The sequence below is a fragment of the Crinia signifera genome, chromosome 2, assembly GCF_055691185.1.
Source record: "Crinia signifera chromosome 2, ASM5569118v1, whole genome shotgun sequence".
NCBI lineage: Eukaryota > Metazoa > Chordata > Amphibia > Anura > Myobatrachidae > Crinia > Crinia signifera.
The window spans coordinates 168,522,166-168,547,562 of NC_139218.1; the positions used below are offsets into that span (position 1 = coordinate 168,522,166).

At 42.1% G+C, this 25,397-nt stretch overlaps 3 pseudogenes; 2 read left to right on the forward strand and 1 right to left on the reverse strand.

Annotated features, from left to right (window-relative positions):
- Positions 1–11,425: 11,425 nt before the first annotated feature.
- LOC146060792 (5S ribosomal RNA) lies at positions 11,426–11,544 on the reverse strand (annotated as a pseudogene).
- Positions 11,545–20,711: 9,167 nt separating this feature from the next.
- On the forward strand, positions 20,712–20,830 carry LOC146060932 (5S ribosomal RNA; annotated as a pseudogene).
- Positions 20,831–24,873: 4,043 nt separating this feature from the next.
- On the forward strand, positions 24,874–25,009 carry LOC146060855 (U2 spliceosomal RNA; annotated as a pseudogene).
- The last annotated feature ends 388 nt before the right edge of the window (positions 25,010–25,397 follow it).

Genomic DNA, 25,397 nt, shown 5'->3' on the forward strand with positions numbered 1-25,397 from the left:
ATATCTCTGAATTCTATTATCATGTAGTGTTCTAGATTGGTTACTAGCATTGCTCAGTGTGCTGAGGGAAAAAAATGTCTTGTTTTACTTACCCAGTATTTAACCCCTCCCTCATGCACCTGGGAAATGCTACTGAACTAATTGAGCATCTACCACTATCTGTATGTATGTTGTTAGAGGCAGAAGGGAGCCCATATTAGGAGGAGATGTGGGTCCTGATATGCCACATGGAGTAGTCCGGGGTTGCTCCAAGGTAGGTAGCTCTTAGTTTGGATATATCAAGTAAGGAGCCATTATCATGTGGCTCCTTGCTGGTTAATCGTAGACCCAATTTAGGGTAACGGTGGTGTGGGGTGCGGTGCTCCTGGACTGGATGGGCTGGGTGGCTTTTTAGTGCGGCATGCCCTTACATTCTATTAACACTTTTCCCTCACTAACACTATCTCTATCCTATTTTAATTACATTCATTTATCTCTCTCTTTTTATATAGCTTCGGCTTCCTATCACTAATTATTAACACTTAGTATATCACTGGCATGCCGCACTGGGCTTCCCAGCTTATGATGGTTTTTTGGGGTGCCGCACCCTGCACCTAGATATAGCGATAGGGACCCCCAATATACAGAGAAGCCTTGACGCGGCTTGGGGGCATAGAATACACCTGCGCAGGTATATGTAACCAATATCTCTGAATTCTATTATCATGTAGTGTTCTAGATTGGTTACTAGCATTGCTCAGTGTGCTGAAGGAAAAAAGTCTTGTTTAAAAAAAAAAAAATCTTGTTTTACTTACCCAAGATTTACACACTGCCTGATGTTCTGGTGTGGTACAAATGGTCCTGAACCATCTGTTTATAGAAAATGTATGTATGCCACCTACTGGTGGTTAATCAGGTTTACACCAGTTAGTTCAAATAGGACTTGTAATGGTGGTTCTTGGATGCCACCTACTGGTGGTTAACCAGGTTTACACCAATTGGTTCAAATAAGACTTCTATTGGAGGTATTTATGTATTTATCCACTTAATTATAATTAGTCCTTTGGTGCCATCTACTGGTGGTTACTTATATTGTATTTCTATTTGGTGCATTCAAGTCAGAAAGGACTTGTTCGCACAGTCAAGTTCTTTATCAAGAATATTGCTCAGATGTACTGGTGCGCCTGGGTAGGTGTGTCCTGTGCAAAAGTGTGGTAGAGTTAAGTTACTCATATACCGCCCTCAGATATTTTTTAGTTCTGATGGATTTGCACTTGGTAGATGGACACTGCCTTTCTCACCCTGGGTGTTGTATTATTTCTAACACCTGGGAGGTTCTGCTGGCGCACTGTTACACTAATATCACATTATTTACAATATATTTAGGCTAAGAAAACATTTCAATTGGATACACAAGCCAACACATGTGTTTCACTGACTGACTCAGCTTTATCAAGGCCAACCTGAGTGTCCCAGCTGGGTTATATTTATTTGTATCAGCCCACCAATGGAGGTCCTGTTTTGATGTCACATGTGTCTTGCGGCCAATCACAAGTCTTATATGGTTACTAGGTTACCACTTGCGTCTAACATACTATAATGAGAGGCTGCTACTTCCTGGTCACGTGATCGGGCGTCCGCATCACGTGGTCGGCATCCCGTACCACGTGATCGGCGTCCCGTGTCACGCGACCTGCCTTTCAGTGAGTGTACTCGGGCTGGCAGAGTCGCGTGATCGCCCGACGTCATCCTGCATCCCCTCTGTGCATGGTGCGGTCATTTGGTGTGTCACATGGCCGCATTTGCACCAATCGCTGCGGCTGGACATTCTCCAACCAGGAAGTCCCTTGTATACAATATCCTACAGCCCCTACCCCGGAATCGGCATGCTGTATAATGATAAATGTACAATCTTCGAAAATAATGATCTATTGTGAATTAAATTATATCATTTTACATTCACTATCTAATGCTTCCTTTATTATGCTGATGAACCGGAATGTCTGTGACTTCCTTAGAAGTATCTGTGTTAGTTAATAATAAGGGATAAGCAATAAGATATATGACTAAGTCATTCTCTATTATTAATTTGATCTTGATATTATGGTGATAAAAGATGAATTATTTACTTAATGACAGTGATAGTGGGATCCAGTGCTTGGTGACGTGGAAAGTAAAAACTAAGAATAAGGGTTATTTTGAACCAAGAATTGAGTATGTGAATTACTCATTGTTGTGTTAGTTTATATATGTGTTTATGGTAATTGTGTAATGAAATATTAATAATTCAAAGAGTGTGATATGAGTCATGGTGTGTGAGTATTAATCCATCAAAAAGAAAATGTATACGATAGATAGGGAAGTGTTCAGTGGTGCCTCTGCAAAAAATGGTGCAAAAATAATAGCTCAAAAATAATTGGTGTTGGTGCTTCAACTAGATGAGGGAGAGAGGGAGGGTAGATTTTTGGGGTGGGTTGGGGTGATGGGACGGATGGAGGGGAGGAAGGGAATTTGAGAGATGAAGAAAAATTGGAAGTGAAGATACAATTGTACTGGTTACATAACCTTGATATTGACTAATATGAGAGAGACGAAGGAAAGGGTTTAATTTTGGAGGGGTCGAGGTTGTACTGGTTGGGTATAATATTTGTAGGTATTTTGGAGGGGTCAGAGTTGTACTGATTGGATATAATGGTGGTAAATATATAGTTTTAAGAGTGAATCCATAACAATATCAACTCTGTCTGGCGATTGAAATGAGTCCCTTTCCCCGAGGATGAGGGGAGTGGGGGGCAAAAAGAGGGGGGGCGAAAGGGTATTTGGGGTGTGGGGAAAGGAAGAAATCGCAATGTATATTTTTATGCCTTAATTTCTTCCTTTATATTTTAATATATTTTGGTCATCTTTTGTTTTTCAGATCCATGGCCAGGCTTCCAAGTGGTTGTACCCTCATCGGTAAGTATAATAAATGTGTTTCTTACATTTTCTTATTATTTTCATTTGTTCGGTCCTTTTTTTCCATTATAATAATGGAAAAGAGCAAAGGTGTTGTCATGGAGAGACAGGGGATCCTAATCTCGGTTCGTCGTGTCAGGGGAGAGTACATAGTAATTTGCTTCAATCATGAAAGAATACATGACTGTTTACTTCATTCGTGAGAGAGTGCATTAGAGTTTGTATCATTCGTAGGAGGATGAAGAGACGAAAAGACAGAAGACAAGGACAAAAAATCTCTTAAGGACAAAAAAGATCCTTGGATTAAATTTGTCGCATCAAAGGAAAGATACATAGCTGTTGGCTTCGTTAAGTCCTTTTGGGAAGAGACTGTCAAAGAGGAAGATCATTTTGGTCTCGAACTGTAAGAGCTGTCTATCCAAATCTCCACCCCGTATACCCAGTTGTATGTGTCTCATTCCGAAGGCTTTGAGACCACTTGGGTCACCATTGTGTTCCCGCAAGAAATGCTTGGCGACTGAGGTGAGATTTTTGAATTTCTGAGAGTCTGTTCGAGCATTCCGTATTGTTCCCACGTGCTCCAGAATACGGATCTTTAAAGGCCTAGATGTTTTCCCTATATAACTTTTTCCGCATGGGCATTCCAGATGGTATACTGTGCCTACGGTTGTACATGTGATCAGACTTTGAATTTTCCAGATTTTGGAGTTCTTGTCAGTAAAGTCTTCCTTGGAAATCATGTATTTGCAAGCCTTACAATGGCCACAGCTTTTTGAGCCTTTTTTGTTAAATTTGGGTTCGCATATCCGTGGTAGGTGACTTTGAACTAAATGATCCTTTATGTTCCGTGATCTCCTCCAGCTTGTCTGTATCCTAGGTGGTAAAATGGCATTCATGTCTTTGTCCACCTTTAGGATATCCCAGTGTTTCTGGAGAATGTGATTGATTTCTTTCCAGTAAACATTGAAGGTACCCACAAATCATATGGATTCAGTATTATTCTTTATCCTGGGTTTCAGCAAGGTTTCACGTGGTAAAGCTTCAACTTGTTTTGCTGCTTTTTTAACCAGTCGATTGCTGTACCCTCTTCTTTTGAAGCGGTCATGTAACTCTTGTTCACGTATTTGAAAAATTTCGGGATCTGAGACATTCCGTTTTATTCTCATTAATTCCCCTTTGGGGATGGCTTTGATGGTGGATGGTAAGTGAGAACTTTCGGAGTGGAGAATGCTGTTTGTGGCGTTTTTTTTACGGTAGAGATCTGTGGAGATGATACCTTACTCATTTATCCTGATTTTCAGATCTTGGAAGCTGATCTCTTTCTGGTTCATCTCAGATGTTAGTTTCAGGTTCATTTCATTATTGTTTAGAGTCGCTAGGAATTCTTTCAGGTGTCCTAATTCACCCTCCCACAAGAAGAGGACATCATCTATGTACCTGAAGTACATTAGGATATTGTCTGTGTATTTTTCCATAGCCTCATGAAACACCACTTCCTTTTCCCACCACCCCAGGTAGAGGTTGGCGTATGTTGGCGCACAGGCCGTTCCCATCGCCGTCCCTCTAACCTGGAGGTAGTGGGATTCCTGACACACAAAGAAATTTCTGGTAAGTATGAACTCCAAGAGTTCGAGAAGGAATTCGTTAAAATCAGAGCGGGTTCCCATGTTCAGGAAATATCGAGCCGCCTGTACACCCAGCTCATGGTTGATGCTGGTGTACAGGCTCTCTACATCACAGGACACCAGCCACACTCCAGGGTTTACCGAGATGTTCTGTAACTTGATTAGTACATCAGTTGTATCTTTGACATACGATGGTAGGGAGGTTACATGCCCTCTTAGGTGCTGGTCCACATAAATGCTTGCCTTTTCTGTCAGGCTCCCAATTCCTGACAGAATCGGTCTCCCTGGAGGTTTCTTCTCATTTTTGTTTATTTTTGGAAGTAAATACAGGGTAGGGGTTTTTGGTTTTTCCATTTTGAGGAATTCGAAGTCATTTTTGGAGATGATGTTGTTATTAAAAGCCGCCTGTACAATCCTGTTATATTGTAAGGTAAAGAGATTGCTTGGGTTAAATATCAGTTTTTTTGTAGCAGGTGGTATCATTTATATGTCTGTTTAGCTCTTCCAAATACATTTCTCTAGGCCAAAGGACTATATTGCCACCTTTATCCGATGCTTTTACAATTACATCGTTCCATTTGGCAATTTCAAACAGAGCTGATCTTTCTGTTTACTGATATTGTCTTTCCATCTCTTCTTCCTTTTCATGAGGTTGTCTAGGTCTTGAGATACCATCTCCTGATAGACCTGTACGGCGGGGCAAATCTGACTGTCTGGAAAGAAAGTGGATTTCTTTTTTATTTTGTTGCTATTTGGGATTAGACTTGGGGGGGTATCGGATTCCACTTCATTTTCAAGATCCTCCAGAATTTGGAGTGTGGCTCGATCTTGTTCATTAAGGGGATTGTCTCCCATCATCTCCGTTTCATTATTTCCCTCTATTGGGGATTTTTTGCTAAAGAACTTTTTCAAAAGAATTTTTCTGGTAAAAAGTTGAAGATCCTTCTCGCATTCAAAACGGTCAAAATCAGACGCTGGGGAGAAAGATAGACCTTTGCTCAGAATTTTTTCCTGGTCTTTGGTAAGAATTCTTTCCGTTAAATTGATAATGCGCAAAGAGTCTAATTCCTCCCCCACTGATACTTCCATAGCTGTGTTGAATCTTAAAACCTCCTCCTCTCCCTCTGGTCCCCTTTCCAATCCAGGGTATCTCTTTTTCTTCTTCGTCCTCCTCTTCCCCCTCCTGATCTTTCTCCGAACTCTTGTCTGGTCTGATTTTGTCCTAAAAAATTCCTCCTGTGATCCCTTATGGAATATTGGTTGTCAGAAATATCCCCATCTGATGTTTCCATCTCAGAGCTGCTGAAATTGGGTACATTCGCATTATTTCTGGATTGTCGGGGTTTGGTGTTCCACCTAAAAACTTCATTTAGAGAGAAATCTGTTTTGTCCCTCTGGAACTTTCTCCGTTTCCTTTCGATTATCTCACTCTCAAAAGTCTCTATTTCCTTACGGTATTTCTCATACCTTTTCAGAAATGCCTCATTACTTTCAAAATTTTTGCGTTTTTCTCCCAACTGATTGATTTCTTGCGTTAACTGTGAAAGTATAATCTCGTCATGTTTCATGATAATTTTTATTAGGTCCCTTGAGCAAGTAGTAAGCACTGTCTCCCACTCTTTCTTCAAATCCCCATTTGCAAGTTCGAATGCGGGAAAAACTTTAGGTCTAAGACCTCTGGGAATAAGGTTGTTTTTTAGATCGCTGTCAAAAGTGCTTCTGTTCCAAGAGGTCTTACTTTGCCTCATAAGGGCCGTTTTTAAAGCAAAAAGATCATCGGACCATCCTCCTGATGAGGTATCCGTTAGATCTTCTCTATTAGAGAATAGTGAATCTATATCATTTCTTAATTTATCTCGTCTTTCAGCTAGGTCTTTAGTGAGGCTGAACTGGGACATGATATTTTCCTTGATTGGATACTTTGATTATTTAACAAATTGTTTTATCCAATGCTGGGACAAAAAATCGGTTGTTTGATTTATAAGTACAACTTAAGAATTTTATTATAGAGATATACTTCTCATGGGTGCTTAGACGTGCAAGAGAACTGAGTTTACAGAAGAACTATAGTGGTACTAGCTCCACTAGGGAGCTATTTTTGCACATCTGCACACCAAATATTTGTAATATTTTGAAGAGAGACCCCAAATGATTTAATCAAGCGAAGGGGGTGCTGTTCCCAACAGTCGGGTATATAGTATTTTAAGTCAGAAGAAAAAAAGGGACTGTTATGTGGGGAGTGCACTGAAAAAAGGATTCTTAAAATGTAACCTTTATTATTTTATCATTAATAATCCCCCAATTTTACTGTATGGGGATTGTGGTTTGCAGCGAAAAATAGAGGTTAAAAAGACTTACAGACACATACACACTCAATGTGCTCAAAGATAAGAAATAAAGTGTTTAAAATCACTCGGATCCAATTTGAAAGATGTTTGTTTGGTATTACCGATGGTACTGTGTAACATATAATTGTTTTCTTTATTGATAAGCGTTTCCAGCTGTGTGATAGGTTTTTTGCACTAAAATCAGATATTACAAGATTTACACACTGCCTGATGTTCTGGTGTGGTACAAATGGTCCTGAACCATCTGTTTATAGAAAATTTATGTATGCCACCTACTGGTGGTTAATCAGGTTTACACCAGTTAGTTCAAATAGGACTTGTAATGGTGGTTCTTGGATGCCACCTACTGGTGGTTAACCAGGTTTACACCAATTGATTCAAATAAGACTTCTATTGGAGGTATTTATGTATTTATCCACTTAATTATAATTAGTCCTTTGGTGCCATCTACTGGTGGTTACTTGTATTGTATTTCTATTTGGTGCATTCAAGTCAGAAAGGAATTGTTCGCACAGTCAAGTTCTTTATCAAGAATATTGCTCAGATGTACTGGTGCGCCTGGGTAGGTGTGTCCTGTGCAAAAGTGTGGTAGAGTTAAGTTACTCATATACCGCCCTCAGATATTTTTTAGTTCTGATGGATTTGCATTTGGTAGATGGACACTGCCTTTCTCACCCTGGGTGTTGTATTATTTCTAACACCTGGGAGGTTCTGCTGGCGCACTGTTACACTAATATCACATTATTTACAATATATTTAGGCTAACAAAACATTTCAATTGGCAAATTGCCCTCAACCAATATGGCCGGTTCAACACCAGAGACACACCCCCAGGATTGCACTAGAAATACCCCCCCGGCCATCACATTCAATACACAGCATCTCCCTGAAGAAGGCCGCAAGGTCGACACGCGTTGGAGGACATTCCTACCTACCAGACACCCACCCCAGTCTCCTCCCGTCGGGAGTAGAGCGCACGGCAGACACCGGGACTTCAGACTCGGGTGCAGGGAGACCGCGTCATCCGCGTCATCCACATCCCGGAAGTCGAGTCCTTTGCTAAGTCCGTGGAGCCCGGCAGGACGTGCGGATACGGCGCCGACCTGAGCCGCGGCGGGATCGCGGGTATACAAGGAGGGAAGGAGGACCGGAATCAACAGCAGCAACAGGTTAGAGGTGCACTGCGGGCGGGACGGGACGCCAGCCCCCCGCACCACCGGCCTGTGCCCGACTCATCCCACCTGCATACTTGACTTTCTCTCCCCCCAGCACTGTTATCGAGACATATATAGCGCATCCTGCATACGGTGCCCAGCCTCTGCTGCCACCCAGGTGCAGTGTACCTGCGCCCATAACTTTGTGTCCACTACTCCCCGGCACATGTTACCATCTGCAAGCCTCTTACATTGGGTGAGCTGCTCCTGCTGTCACCCAAGTGCAGCTTGCAACGCCCCTGGGAACTGTGGAACATTCAGCACCATCACAGAGTGCTCTAACAGTGCACCCTTTCTCTCCTAAGCCACCTGTGCTTACCACTGCACCCTTATTTTATTCTTAATAAATTGTTTTGTACTACAAATACCCTCTCAGCCTATTTGCTTGACCCTATATACAATTGTATAGCTAAGCACTTACACTTACTTTCAATATCGTATTTAGGGGTACACATACTCCAGTATTGCATTAGCGCAGGTCTCCATACTCCCTGCTCCCACAATTATTTATTGGAGGGTGGCCCCCCTCCCCTGGAGACCAGCAGCTGCTACAAGATTACATCGGTGAGCGCAGTGTCTATACGCATAAACCCATGTATTCTTTCATGATTGAAGCAAATTACTATGTACTCTCCCCTGACACGACGAACCGAGATTAGGATCCCCTGTCTCTCCATGACAACACCTTCGCTCTTTTCCATTATTATAATGGAAAAAAAGGACCGAACAAAGCAAACAACATTGTATATACAAAATCTCTTCTTCTTCTTCTTCTTTGTGATAAACTGAGATTTGAAATTACCACACTATATATACTCTCCCTCCTACTAACTACAAAGACCGTATATTGGAGTCCCCACCTTTGCCACACGGACCAATTATCACTTGTGTCATTTGACTCATTAGAAAAAAAATGGATTAATCCTTATATACATACCACGAGCCATGAAATCCAAGTAACTCCATGGTACTAGGTGGGATTCTATCCCTTTCCACTCCCCCCCCCCCCCCCGGGAAAAGGGGGGGGGGGGACAAAAACAAAAAAACCCAATAAATAAAAATTATAAACGAAAATAATAAGAAAATTTAAGAAACACATCTATTATACTTACCGATGAGGGTACAACCACTTGGAAGCCTGGCCATGGATCTGAAAAACAAAAGATGACCAAAATATATTAAAATATGAAGCAAGAAATTAAGGCATAAAAATATACATTGCAATTTCTTCCTTTCCCCACACCCCAAATACCCTTTCGCCCCCCCTCATTTCCCCACCAACTCCCCTCATCCTCGGGGAAAGGGGCTCATTTCAATCGCCAGACAGAGTTGATATTGTTATGGATTCACTCTTAAAACTATATATTTACCACCATTATATCCAATCAGTACAACTCTGACCCCTCCAAAATACCTACAAATATTATACACAACCAGTACAACCTCGACCCCTCCAAAATTAAACCCTTTCCTTCGTCTCTCTCATATTAGTCAATATCAAGGTTATGTAACCAGTACAATTGTATCTTCACTTCCAATTTTTCTTCATCTCTCAAATTCCCTTCCTCCCCTCCATCCGTCCCATCACCCCAAAAATCTCCCCTCCCTCTCTCCCTCATCTAGTTGAAGCACCAACACCAATTATATTTGAGTTATTATTTTTGCACCATTTTTTGCAGAGGCACCACTGAACACTTCCCCATCTATCATATACATTTTCATTTTGATGGATTAATCCTCACACACCATCACTCATATCACACTCTTTGAATTATTAATATTTCATTACACAATTACCATAAACACATATATAAACTAACACAACAATGAGTAATTCACATACTCAATTCTTGGTTCAAAATAACCCTTATTCTTAGTTTTTACTTTCCACGTCACCAAGCACTGGATCCCACTATCACTGTCATTAAGTAAATAATTCATCTTTTATCACCATAATATCAAGATCAAATTAATAATAGAGAATGACTTAGTCATATATCTTATTGCTTATCCCTTATTATTAACTAACACAGATACTTCTAAGGAAGTCACAGACATTCCGGTTCATCAGCATAATAAAGGAAGCATTAGATAGTGAATGTAAAATGATATAATTTAATTCACAATAGATCATTATTTTCGAAGATTGTACATTTATCATTATACAGCATGCCGATTCCGGGGTAGGGGCTGTAGGATATTGTATACAAGGGACTTCCTGGTTGGAGAATGTCCAGCCGCAGCGATTGGTGCAAATGCGGCCATGTGACACACCACATGACCGCACCATGCACAGAGGGGATGCAGGATGACGTCGGGCGATCACGTGACTCTGCCAGCCCGAGTACACTCACTGAAAGGCAGGTCGCGTGACACGGGACGCCGATCACGTGGTACGGGACGCCGACCACGTGATGCGGACGCCCGATCACATGGTCAGGAAGCAGTAGCTTCCAGATACAATACACTAAACCCGGGTCGGCATCACGTGGTACGGGAGGCCGACCACGTGACGCAAAGGCCCGATCACGTGACCAGGAAGTAGCAGCCTCTCATTATAGTATGTTAGACGCAAGTGGTAACCTAGTAACCATATAAGACTTGTGATTGGCCGCAAGACACATGTGACATCAAAACAGGACCTCCATTGGTGGGCTGATACCCGATCACATGAACAAGGGTGTGTAGATCCGCACAGACTGGACAAATAATTTGTTTTTGATATATAACCAACTAATAGAAACTACTGTACTTAGAGGGAAAAAAATTTTTTTGTAGTTGTAGGGTTGGCGGTGCGCCCTGCGTTTAAATTCAATGCTAGTACACTGGGGTTTTGGTCAGGAAAAGGCTGACAAAGACAGAAAAAACGCTTTTTGGGCGCCCTCCTTTTTAAATTTGACAGAATTAAGTAATTATTTTAAAACATAGCTTTTATTGAAGACTTTTATTAAAATAAATGGCACTTTAAGGTAAAAAAGAATTGATTCTTTTAGATTTAGTTGGTATGTAGAGTGATCCTTAAACTATAATTGTTAAGGAATAAAAATTATATTATATCACACGTTAATTTGTCATTTGTGCACTGTATTCTCAAAGGTACGATTACCAGTGATCATAGGCAGAAAAATGATTCAGTTCCCCATAGGAATTAACATAATCTTGTGCTGGTATTGCACAGTAGGTATACCAGAATGGTTACCATACAAAAAGGCCTCGGATATAAGTGGTCTCCAAAGAGAAGCTCAATCTGGCAGTCATATACACAGCAATTGAATTGAAGTAGCGGTTCACCTCCCTTGTGTTTATATTGCCACACCTGGTCTTCCCCAGGGGTCACCCACCTAGGTACTGTCCTGGCCCTCCACTGCTTGGCTTCCAAGTTCGGAGAGGGTTTGGGCAATCCAGCGGGGTATGGTGGCAATATATCTGGGTTAATTCGGTGTACTTCAATCTATCGAGGCTGTTGGACTACAGATAGAGATGGCGCAACCGGCTTGACCAATGGGTTTGGGAGAGGCAAACTAATTAAGCAAAAACAGTCAAAATCACAAAAAAATATATAAATATATATGTGTGTTTCGGTATTGTGGCACACTGTAGATGCGAGAGCCAAAGTATATATCTATATATAGGTTATGCGTTGGATGGGTTTAAAGGCTTACAGCTGTCATAAGGCACCGTAGATCATGTATGAAATAGAAATCACGCAAGGTCACAAGAAATGCTAACACACAGGTATATCTATGAAAATTATGGCAGATTAAAGATAGAAAAGGCCTTTAGAAATTTATAGCAAACTGAGGCTAGATAGACCAGTGTGTACGCACTGTTGCACAGTTGATTGAGCAGATAATTTGTACCTGTCAGGTAATGAGCCTGGAATGGTAAAGTCTACACATATAGCATTAGTTGACACAGTGAGATCCACCTGTGTGGGTGATATTGGAAGTGAGTGCTTGGATCAATTGCTCCAGATGCAAAGTGTCAGAATAACACATGATTTGGACATGGTTGACACAAAGTTACTTGTTCCCTGTCAGAAAGCACTCTTTTGGAATTTTGACACGCAGAGTGTGGACACAAGGTTGCTTATTTAGCTGCACATTGGGACAATTGGGGGTACCGTGGGTACAGAATCAGCTTACTAGCTGCAAGTGAAATGGACACTAAGTTGTGTTGGTTGACACAGTGTGTGTTGACACACTATGCATGAATATCCAGAAAACGACCCAGGGTGGATAGTGTAGGAACTATCTTGGTTGGGCACACTTTGGGGTGATTTCCACAATTTAGCAAAGTGGGAGCACTTCCCACCTGCACATTGCAGTGGGAGATGCGCCCATGTACCTGCTGCCGCTGCCTGGGTTAGCGGCTGACGGCGAGATTCAGCGCGTCAGGAGCTTCTGTGTGAGCCGGAGAGATGGAGCGCCGGATTGGCGGAGGCTGTTTCCCTGTGCTGCGGATAGACGTTGAGACGGGGAGCCGGACCCGCTGATGATAGTTATCCGGGTACAGACTTGGCTGGCCGGGAGTGGGTGAAGCGGCGGCTGGGACCCGTTTGGCTGCCGGTTGCTGTCAGAGGAGTGAGGCTGGAGGGGAACTGGCTGGCGGAGCTGTGGACACGTGTTTCGCCTATGGGGCTTCTTCCTGCGGTGCCATTTTGGAAAAGGGCAGATGCCCTGACTTTATTCTCCCATGTTTTTGATTGACAGACCGTTTGGCCAATGGAGTGTGTATGAAAGCAGACGTTTTGCTATATTCGGCTTTTACGTCTGATTGTTCATTGATACATTTAATGTACATTTTCTTAACTCCAAAGTGGTTAGTGTATCATTCTTTCTTCCTCGTTTGTTTTGTCATTGTAGTAGTATTGGTGTAAATATAGTTTTGATACTTATGTGACCGTAGGTTAATCCTGAAGTCTACGACTTATTGATAGGTATTGGCTGCATGCCTGGTATAATGTTACCCAGACCTGAAAAGGGATTAATGGTGGCTAGGGGGATGTTATTAGGGACACGAGGGGCTATTTAATAAGGATTTACGTTTTGTTTGATGATATGTGTTTTACTGATTATGGCAGTGATTTTGTCTGATTGCGACAATACTGCGAGTTAGTTGTGGAATTACTGGTTAAGGAATTAGTGAAATAAAAAGGCTATGTGTGGATATGCCTGATTGAGCAACGTGGGTGATAAATTATTACGATGTGTGAAACATCGTGACTGGTGGTAAAAGTGATGTGATGCTTGGATTAATTGGTTGGTTTGGTGCATCATGATTTTCAAGTGGTTCTTGAGGAGAAACTATTATTGGTGGTAATATAGTGTTAATGAGGTGAGGGATGGTACCTTGTGGTTGGTAATAGGTGGGACATTGGGTGGTTATATTATTAAGTGGTCCCACATGTCATTCTTTGGGGTTTAAGTTATTTTGGGGGGAATTATTGTTATCAGTTTATTTATTTATATTTTTTTATTTTTATTTTTTATAGTTTTTATTATTGTTACATAGTTACATAGTAGGTAAGGCTGAAAAAAGACTTGCGTCCATCTAGTTCAACCTGGTATAGATATCCATTGCTGATTTGGTTGGTTCTGGTATTTTACAGACAAATTATATTTCTTATTTGTACCCATGGATGTTTTTCTCCAGTAAATGTTTGTCCAACTTTGCCTTGAACGCATTTAATGAGCCAGCCGTTACCACCTCTCTGGGAAGAGAGTTCCAGAGTTTGACTGTTCTGACTGTAAAGAAATTCTTTCTACTAGCTGAATGAAATCTTTTTTCTTCTAATCTATACTCATGCCCTCGCGTCCTAGATTCCTTTCTAGTAGAAAATAGGGTGTGTGACAGTTCCTTATATTGGCCCTTGATATACTTGTACATGTTGAGCATGTCCCCCCTTAAACGTTTCTTTTCTAATGTAAATAGTCCCAAATTGCTTAATCTCTCCCCGTAGCTTAAATTCTCCATTCCCCTAATAAGCTTTGTTGCTCGCCTTTGGACTTTTTCTAATTCTATGATGTCCTTTTTATAGTGTGGGGCCCAGAACTGTACTCCGTACTCTAGGTGAGGTCTCACCAATGCTTTATATAGTGGCATAATTACCCTTGAGTCCCTAGTTTCCATTCCCCTCTTAATACATGCCAGAATTTTGTTGGCCTTTTTTGTAGCTACATTACAATGGGCACTACATCCTAGATTGCTGTCTATTTGGACTCCTAGATCCTTTTCAAGTATGGAATTACCCAGTTCCTCTCCGCTAAGGTTGTAACTTGCACACTGGTTGTGTCTCCCAAGGTGCATAACCTTACATTTATCTACATTGAACCTCATTCTTCCATTTTTTTGCCCACTCATCTAGAATTGCAAGATCATTTTGAAGCATGGTGACATCTTCTGGTGATTTGATGACTTTGCTAAGTTTTGTATCGTCCGCAAAGATGGATACATTGCTGAGTAACCCTATCCCAATATCGTTAATAAAAATGTTAAACAAAACAAAATTGTTGTTTTTATAATTTTTATTATTATTCTTAGTATTTTAAAATCTCAATATTTCATGTCCTTATTCAGTCCATTTTGGTTTGAATTTTTATATTGTTTTTTTCATTTTACTTTTATCTTGTTTAATGTTTCTTTTTTCATTTTTATTTCAGAAAGGCTCCATACTTTATGTCCTCGTTCAGACCCCTGGGGGTCAGGGAACCCAGGTTGAAGATCCATTTGCTCTCTTTTTGAAGGAGCATTTGGTTCAGATCCCCTCCACGGAGTTCTAGCTGTATTTGTTCCAGACCGCAGATCTGAAAACCTGTCGGTTTTCCTGCATGTGCTTTGAGAAAATATCTGGCTACTGTAGTGAGTTTTTTCATTTTGGTGATGTCAGCAGGGGCATTGCGGATGTTGCCAAGATGTTCTAAGGCCCGCTGTTTGAGCATCCTGGAGGTCATGCCTATATACTTCATATTGCACTGACAGGTTATGCAATAAATTACATTCTTGCTCCTGCAATTGAAGAATTCTTTTATCTGGATGGTTTTGTCATACTTGTCTGTTATTGATGTAGTTCTGTTGATGTATGGGCATATTTTGCAGCCTCCACATGGATGAGTGCCTTTGGGAAGCGCGGATTTGGTTGTTGTATTGGAGAAGTGACTGGTCTCAGTTTGGCGGCGAGATCGCTGTCACTGAGAATGATGGGCCACCGGTTTTGTACAATATTCTTAATTTCTCTCCACTCAGAACAGTAATTGCCAACGAAACGGATGGTGTTTTCCGTTGATTTGGAGGGGGCTCCTTTCTCTTGAAACAGTATCTTGGACCGATTTGTGGTCATCACCATCTTTTCTGCTTTTTTAATTGATCTACTGGAGTAGCCTCTTTCCCTCAGTCTCTTAGTCAGATCTTTGCAGTTGGATTTGAAGGTTTCATCATTCGAACAGTTTCTCCGGATTCTTAAGAATTCTCCTTTTGGTATATTAGCGACTGTGGGTGGAAAATGTGCGCTAGTTTGGTGGAGGAGACTGTTTGTGGCGGTTGATTTTCGAAAAAGCTCTGTTTCGATGATGTTATGGGCCCCTCTGTAAATTTTGAGGTCTAGGAAAGAAATGCTGGTCCGATCATGGGTGTAGGTCAATCTCAGGTTAAGTGTGTTAGTATTCAAGTAATTTAGAAATTCTTGGAGTTGTTGTTCATCGCCTCGCCATATCATAAAGATGTCGTCTATATAGCGCATCCATGTTGTTATACACTTTTCGTAGACATGATTAGTTTCATTGAAGACTACCTCGCGCTCCCACCATCCAAGGAAGAGGTTGGCATATGTGGGGGCACAAGCTGCCCCCATTGCTGTTCCCCTCCCTGGATGTAGTAGCGGTTGTTGAAGGTGAAGTAATTTCTATGCAGGACAAAGTTTAGTAGATCCATTAGGAACAGTTGGAAGTCGCCGATGATGTCCATTTCGAGAAAATATTTGACCACCTTCATACCTAGGTCATGTCTGATGCAGGTGTATAGTGCTTCTACATCCATGCTGACAAGTATCTCATTTTCTTCAAGGTAGACATCGTTTAGTTTTTTCAGCATGTCTGCAGTGTCCTGGGTGTAGGACGGCAGTGCTGTAACGTATTGTCTGAGATGTGTGTCCAGGAACACGCAGGCTTTTTCTATCAAGGCCCCATTTCCAGATACTATGGGGCGTCTGGGGGGTTCATTGAGATTTTTGTGAACTTTGGGTAGTAAATAGAAAGTTGCTACCCGAGGATTTGGAGTTTGAAGAAATTGATACTCAGTTTTTGTGATAATGTTGTTTTTTAGTGCTTCGTCGATGAGGCGATTATATGCCGTCTGAAAATTCGAGGTTGGATTAAACATTGTTTTAGTGTAACAGGTTGTGTCATCCAGCTGTCTTCACCAACATGGTCTCACAAGACTTAGATCAACTACACAAAAAAAGGAAATATCACAAACACATAGGTAATACCAACAAAGAAGAAAGAAAGGCAATCCAAGAAATAAGAGAATGGAGAGATGTTCAAGTTAAACCTTCAGATAAAGGAGGTAACATTGTTATATGGCCCCAGCACCTGTATCTACAGGAAGCCAACAGACAGCTGGATGACACAACCTGTTACACTAAAACAATGTTTAATCCAACCTCGAATTTTCAGACGGCATATAATCGCCTCATCGACGAAGCACTAAAAAACAACATTATCACAAAAACTGAGTATCAATCTCTTCAAACTCCAAATCCTCAGGTAGCAACTTTCTATTTACTACCCAAAGTTCACAAAAATCTAAATGAACCCCCCGGACGCCCCATAGTATCTGGAAATGGGGCCTTGATAGAAAAAGCCTGCGTGTTCCTGGACACACATCTCAGACAATACGTTACAGCACTGCCGTCCTACACCCAGGACACTGCAGACGTGCTGAAAAAACTAAACGATGTCTACCTTGAAGAAAATGAGATACTTGTCAGCATGGATGTAGAAGCACTATACACCTGCATCAGACATGACCTAGGTATGAAGGCGGTCAAATATTTTCTCGAAATGGACATCATCGGCGACTTCCAACTGTTCCTAATGGATCTACTAAACTTTGTCCTGCATAGAAATTACTTCACCTTCAACAACCGCTACTACATCCAGGGGAGGGGAACAGCAATGGGGGCAGCTTGTGCCCCCACATATGCCAACCTCTTCCTTGGATGGTGGGAGCATGAGGTAGTCTTCAATGAAACTAATCATGTCTACGAAAAGTGTATAACAACATGGATGCGCTATATAGACGACATCTTTATGATATGGCGAGGCGATGAACAACAACTCCAAGAATTTCTAAATTACTTGAATACTAACACACTTAACCTGAGATTGACCTACACCCATGATCGGACCAGCATTTCTTTCCTAGACCTCAAAATTTACAGAGGGGCCCATAACATCATCGAAACAGAGCTTTTTCGAAAATCAATCGCCACAAAAAGTCTCCTCCACCAAACTAGCGCACATTTTCCACCCACAGTCGCTAATATACCAAAAGGAGAATTCTTAAGAATCCGGAGGAACTGTTCGAATGATGAAACCTTCAAATCCAACTGCAAAGATCTGACTAAGAGACTGAGGGAAAGAGGCTACTCCAGTAGATCAATTAAAAAAGCAGAAAAGATGGTGATGACCACAAATCGGTCCAAGATACTGTTTCAAGAGAAAGGAGCCCCCTCCAAATCAACGGAAAACACCATCCGTTTCGTTGGCAATTACTGTTCTGAGTGGAGAGAAATTAAGAATATTGTACAAAACCGGTGGCCCATCATTCTCAGTGACAGCGATCTTGCCGCCAAACTGAGACCACAGGTAGACATGAGCTGGAGACGTGCCCCAAGTCTAAAGGACCAACTGGTGCATAGTCACTTCTCCAATACAACAACCAAATCTGCGCTTCCCAAAGGCACTCATCCATGTGGAGGCTGCAAAATATGCCCATACATCAACAGAACTACATCAATAACAGACAAGTATGACAAAACCATCCAGATAAAAGAATTCTTCAATTGCAGGAGCAAGAATGTCATTTATTGCATAACCTGTCAGTGCAATATGAAGTATATAGGCATGACCTCCAGGATGCTCAAACAGCGGGCCTTAGAACATCTTGGCAACATCCGCAATGCCCCTGCTGACATCACAAAAATGAAAAAAACTCACTACAGTAGCCAGACATTTTCTCAAAGCACATGCAGGAAAACCGACAGGTTTTCAGATCTGCGGTCTGGAACAAATACAGCTAGGACTCTGTGGAGGGGATCTGAACCAAATGCTCCTTCAAAAAGAGAGCAAATGGATCTTCAACCTGGGTTCCCTGACCCCCAGGGGTCTGAACGAGGACATAAAGTATGGAGCCTTTCTGAAATAAAAATAAAAAAAGAAACATTAAACAAGATAAAAGTAAAATGAAAAAACAATATAAAAATTCAAACCAAAATGGACTGAATAAGGACATGAAATATTGAGATTTTAAAATAATAAGAATAATAATAAAAATTATAAAAACAACAATAATAAAAACTATAAAATATAAATAAAAAAACTGATAACAATAATTCCCCCCAAAATAACTTAAACCCCAAAGAATGACATGTGGGACCACTTAATAATATAACCACCCAATGTCCCACCTATTACCAACCACAAGGTACCATCCCTCACCTCATTAACACTATATTACCACCAATAATAGTTTCTCCTCAAGAACCACTTGAAAATCATGATGCACCAAACCAACCAATTAATCCAAGCATCACATCACTTTTACCACCAGTCACGATGTTTCACACATCGTAATAATTTATCACCCACGTTGCTCAATCAGGCATATCCACACATAGCCTGAACACGGTCGCCTTTAGTGAAATTCCTTCACCCCTAAGTAATTGGGATGCACTACCATGTCACCCACGTTATGTCACTGTCACCATTATTTTGCACTCACCCTCACTTGTTTGCATGCTTCATCCAGTATCACCCATGATTTTTCTCACACTTGTTTGTCCCTTTTTATTTCACTAATTCCTTAACCAGTAATTCCACAACTAACTCGCAGTATTGTCGCAATCAGACAAAATCACTGCCGTAATCAGTAAAACACATATCATCAAACAAAACGTAAATCCTTATTAAATAGCCCCTCATGTCCCTAATAACATCCCCCTAGCCACCATTAATCCCCTTTCAGGTCTGGGTAACATTATACCAGGCACGCAGCCAATACCTATCAATGGATCGTAGACTTCAGGATTAACCTACGGTCACATAAGTATCAAAACTATATTTACACCAATACTACTACAATGACAAAACAAACGAGGAAGAAAGAATGATACACTAACCACTTTGGAGTTAAGAAAATGTACATTAAATGTATCAATGAACAATCAGACGTAAAAGCCGAATATAGCAAAACGTCTGCTTTCATACACACTCCATTGGCCAAACGGTCTGTCAATCAAAAACATGGGAGAATAAAGTCAGGGCATCTGCCCTTTTCCAAAATGGCACCGCGGGAAGAAGCCCCATAGGCGAAACACGTGTCCACAGCTCCGCCAGCCAGTTCCCCTCCAGCCTCACTCCTCTGACAGCAACCGGCAGCGGCAGCAGGTACATGGGCGCATCTCCCACTGCAATGTGCAGGTGGGAAGTGCTCCCACTTTGCTAAATTGTGGAAATCACCCCAAAGTGTGCCCAACCAAGATAGTTCCTACACTATCCACCCTGGGTCGTTTTCTGGATATTCATGCACAGTGTGTCAACACACACTGTGTCAACCAACACAACTTAGTGTCCATTTCACTTGCAGCTAGTAAGCTGATTCTGTACCCACGGTACCCCCAATTGTCCCAATGTGCAGCTAAATAAGCAACCTTGTGTCCACACTCTGCGTGTCAAAATTCCAAAAGAGTGCTTTCTGACAGGGAACAAGTAACTTTGTGTCAACCATGTCCAAATCATGTGTTATTCTGACACTTTGCATCTGGAGCAATTGATCCAAGCACTCACTTCCAATATCACCCACACAGGTGGATCTCACTGTGTCAACTAATGCTATATGTGTAGACTTTACCATTCCAGGCTCATTACCTGACAGGTACAAATTATCTGCTCAATCAACTGTGCAACAGTGCGTACACACTGGTCTATCTAGCCTCAGTTTGCTATAAATTTCTAAAGGCCTTTTCTATCTTTAATCTGCCATAATTTTCATAGATATACCTGTGTGTTAGCATTTCTTGTGACCTTGCGTGATTTCTATTTCATACATGATCTACCGTGCCTTATGACAGCTGTAAGCCTTTAAACCCATCCAACGCATAACCTATATATAGATATATACTTTGGCTCTCGCATCTACAGTGTGCCACAATACCGAAACACACATATATATTTATATATTTTTTTGTGATTTTGACTGTTTTTGCTTAATTAGTTTGCCTCTCCCAAACCCATTGGTCAAGCCGGTTGCGCCATCTCTATCTGTAGTCCAACAGCCTCGATAGATTGAAGTACACCGAATTAACCCAGATATATTGCCACCATACCCCGCTGGATTGCCCAAACCCTCTCCGAACTTGGAAGCCAAGCAGTGGAGGGCCAGGACAGTACCTAGGTGGGTGACCCCTGGGGAAGACCAGGTGTGACAATATAAACACAAGGGAGGTGAACCGCTACTTCAATTCAATTGCTGTGTATATGACTGCCAGATTGAGCTTCTCTTTGGAGACCACTTATATCCGAGGCCTTTTTGTATGGTAACCATTCTGGTATACCTACTGTGCAATACCAGCACAAGATTATGTTAATTCCTATGGGGAACTGAAACATTTTTCTGCCTATGATCACTGGTAATCGTACCTTTGAGAATACAGTGCACAAATGACAAATTAACGTGTGATATAATATAATTTTTATTCCTTAACAATTATAGTTTAAAGATCACACTACATACCAACTAAATCTAAAAGAATCAATTCTTTTTTACCTTAAAGTGCCATTTATTTTAATAAAAGTCTTCAATAAAAGCTATGTTTTAAAATAATTACTTAATTCTGTCAAATTTAAAAAGGAGTGCGCCCAAAAAGCGTTTTTTCTGTCTTTGTCAGCCTTTTCCTGACCAAAACCCCAGTGTACCCGATCACATGACCAGGAAGTAGCAGCCTCTCATTACAGTATATTAGACGCAGGTGGTAACCTAGTAACCATATAAGACTTGTGATTGGCCGCAAGACACATGTGACATCAAAACAGGACCTCCATTGGTGGGCTGATACAAATAAATATAACCCAGCTGGGACACTCAGGTTGGCCTTGATAAACATGAGTCAGTCAGTGAAACACATGTGTTGGCTTGTGTATCCAATTGAAATGTTTTGTTAGCCTAAATATATTGTAAATAATGTGATATTAGTGTAACAGTGCGCCAGCAGAACCTCCCAGGTGTTAGAAATAATACAATACCCAGGGTGAGAAAGGCAGTGTCCATCTATCAAGTGCAAATCCATCAGAACTAAAAAATATCTGAGGGTGGTATATGAGTAACTTAACTCTACCACACTTTTGCACAGGACACACCTACCCAGGCGCACCAGTACATCTGAGCAATATTCTTGATAAAGAACTTGACTGTGCGAACAAGTCCTTTCTGACTTGAATGCACCAAATAGAAATGCAATACAAGTAACCACCAGTAGATGGCACCAAAGGACTAATTATAATTAACCCCTTCCCGACATTTGACGTACATTTACGTCATGGCCGGGATGTACTTCCCGACACATGGCATAAATGTACGTCATGACTTTAAACTGTCACTGCGTCTAGAGACGCAGTGACAGAGGGACGATGTCTGCTGTCCCTGACAGCAGACATGTCCCTGCATGCCCAGGGGGGGCTGCGATGCCGCCCCCCCGTCGGCGATCGCTGTGATTGGCTGTTCAGTGTGAACAGCCATTCACAGCGTTTTCCTGTGTTACCAGCGAATCAGACGCTCGGTAACACAGGTGTCAATCACCGCCGGGCGTCAGGGGGCATGAGGGGGTCATCGGTGACGATGACACCTCACCCCACCCTCACCCCACCTGCCCCCAAGGCTGTGATTGGTCCGTCGGACCGACAGCCAATCACAGCCAAGGCGCGACATTTAAACTAACGGTGACTGCGCTGCAGACGCCATTCCGGTCTGGAGTAGCGTGCAGAGCGGTCACCGTGCCTATCTGCCGTGATACTGACCTGATCCTTGCTAATACTTACCTGATCCTTGCAAATACCTTACCTGATTACCTGATCACTGCTTGTAGCGTGCTGGACGCTTCCTGGATCTGACTTCTTGGGACTTCCTGCTGCTGCTGCAGTGTGATAGAGAGATAGAGAGAGAGATAGAGAGAGATAGAGAGATAGTGACAGAGAGAGCTATATTTTGTGTCTGCTAGCCCCCCTTTTTGGGGGTGCAGGGGTTTTTTATATATATATATATAGTGCTGCTGCTGCAGTGTCATAGAGTGATAGATAGTGGTAGATAGTGAGAGATAGAGAGATAGAGAGAGATAGTGACAGAGAGTGATAGAGAGTGTATATTTTGTGTCTGCTACCCCCCCTTTTTGGGGGTGCAGGTTTTTTAGTGTCCTAGAGTGATAGATAGTGATAGATAGTGATAGATAGTGAGAGATAGTGAGAGATAGTGAGAGATAGTGAGAGATAGTGACAGAGAGTGCTAAATTTTGTGTCTGCTGCCCCCGCCTTTTGTGCTGATCACTATATCTGAGGTGATCAGCAACTTTTTGGGGGTGCAGAGGTTTTTTTTTTTTTATATATACCTGTCAGCTGCTGCCAGTTGCACTGTCAGTTGCACCAAAGGTTGTGCACCTGCTGCCCCTCACTGGTAATCAGTGTCGCATCACTGATCACCTTTTTTTTTTTTTGTGGGGTCTTTTTTAAATTTTTTTTTTACACACACTGTGATTTTGTGGGTGTCCTGTGGCCACTGTGCGCTGATCAGTGACGTACATCACTGATCAGCTTTTTCGGCACAGGGTTGATCTATTTTTTTTTTTTTTGATCAAATTCCTGTTGCCTTTGAGCGCTGTTCAGTGACAGACGTTACTGACCAACATCTGTGCTCAATTGGCGCAGGACCTTTTTTTTTTTAACCCCTTCAATTTTTTTTTTTTAACCCCTTCAATTTTTTTTTTTTTTAACCCCTTCAATTTTTTTTTTTTGTATAAAGTATTTTTTTTTTCTGCACTACATACACACTACACACTACATACCCCCCGGGTTGAAATAAAGTTTGTACCCCCCCCTACACTATACACGTGTTGAAACATTTCACTACCAGTAACACAAAAATAAAAATGGCATCCCAAATGTCATCCCAAATGTCATCCCAGTCATCCAGAAGAATGTATTCAGCAGAGGAGGCATATGCCATGCTTGCTTCTGACTCTGACACAGCCAGTGATGCAAGCGGGGAATTTGAAGGATTCGCCTTAAGCTCCTCTTCCTCCTCTGGTGATGAGGGACCCCCTCAAAGACGTCCCCGTAGAGCAGCTGAGACCCCCCCCCCAATAATTGATCTCGTATGGACCCCACCACCAGACAATTTTGAGCCCCAGGTTCCTGAGTTTTTGGCCATGCCAGGAATCCAATTTGATTCCACAGGTCTCAGAGAAATTGACTTTTTCAAATTATTTTTCTCTGATGATTTTATAAATTTAATGGAGGACCAAACTAATTTATATGCCCAGCAGTTTATTGCTCAAAGCCCCACGTCATCATTTGCTAGGTGGACCCCTGTAGATGCAGTAGAGATGATGACGTTTTGGGGTCTGGTGTTTCATATGGGCATAGTAAAAAAGCCAGAAATTAGGCAATATTGGAGTACAGATGTTCTGTACAGCACCCCATTTTACCGTATGGCCATGCCCCGGGCTCGATTTGGGACGATCCTTAAATTTTTGCATTACAACGATAATGCACAGTGCCCACCCAGAGATGATCCCACCTTTGACCGGCTATTCAAAGTCAGGCCGGTCATTGATCATTTCAGTGCCAAATTTGAAGACATGTACATCCCAGATAAATTCATTTGCATAGACGAGTCCCTTATACATTTTAAAGGAAGGGTTAAATTCCGCCAGTACCTTCCCAGTAAGAGGGCAAGGTATGGCATAAAAATGTATAAGCTGTGTGAAAGCACCTCAGGGTACACTCACAGGTTTAGGGTATATGAAGGGAAGGATTCAAGAATTGAACCGCCAGAATGCCCCCCCTCCCTCGTAGGTGTTAGTGGAAAAATTGTCTGGGATTTAGTGCACCCCTTCCTGGATAAAGGTTATCACCTCTATGTGGATAACTTTTACACCAGCATCCCCCTGTTTAAGGCCCTTCTTTCAAGAGGTACAGCAGCTTGCGGTACTGTGCGCAAGAACCAAAGAGGCCTCCCAAAAACGCACATTGCCCAAGTAATGAGAAGGGGTGAAAGCAGGGGAATATGCACCGAAAATATGTTGTTGGTCAAATATAAGGACAAGAGGGATGTCCTTATACTGACAACAATTCACGGAGACAGTACCACCTCCGTCCCTGTACGAGGTACCAGTACCCACACCTCAAAACCTAATTGTATCCTGGATTACAATAGGTACATGGGCGGAGTGGATCTTTCAGATCAGGTACTGAAGCCGTAGCGTACATCGCTTCTCGGCCTTTTGGCTAAGATCAAGTGTAGTATCTGTTCTTATCAGTTGGTATGGACTGGCCTCTGGCAGAGAATAGAGAAAGGTGGGACTGAGTAGCTGCTCTGATGGGCGGAGGGTGTGGGACCCCTCTGTTTTTTTTCCCGGGAGTAGTGAAAAGTCTCACTAAGTATCTTCACCTCTGCCAGTGGTAGGAGGCTCCGTAAACCCACTGGTAGGAGGGGGGGAGAAACACTGGGCCTAGTAGTTTGACTCTCTTGATGGGGTTCGTGGCCCCCGAAGGATGAGACAGCGAAAAGCTCAGTCTAGTATCCATTCCCAGGGAGCGGAGAAAGGCTGGGACTGAGTAGATGGCTCCTGTTCCAGAGGATTGCAGCCTCTGATGGGGAGACCGCGAAAAGCTCAGCCTAGTATCTTAACCCTGGGAGCGGAGAAACACTGGGACCGAGTAGATTGCTCTTCCGAGGGGGCCTCAGCCTCTAAGGGAGTCTTTCGAAAAGCTCAGTGGAGTACCCATTCC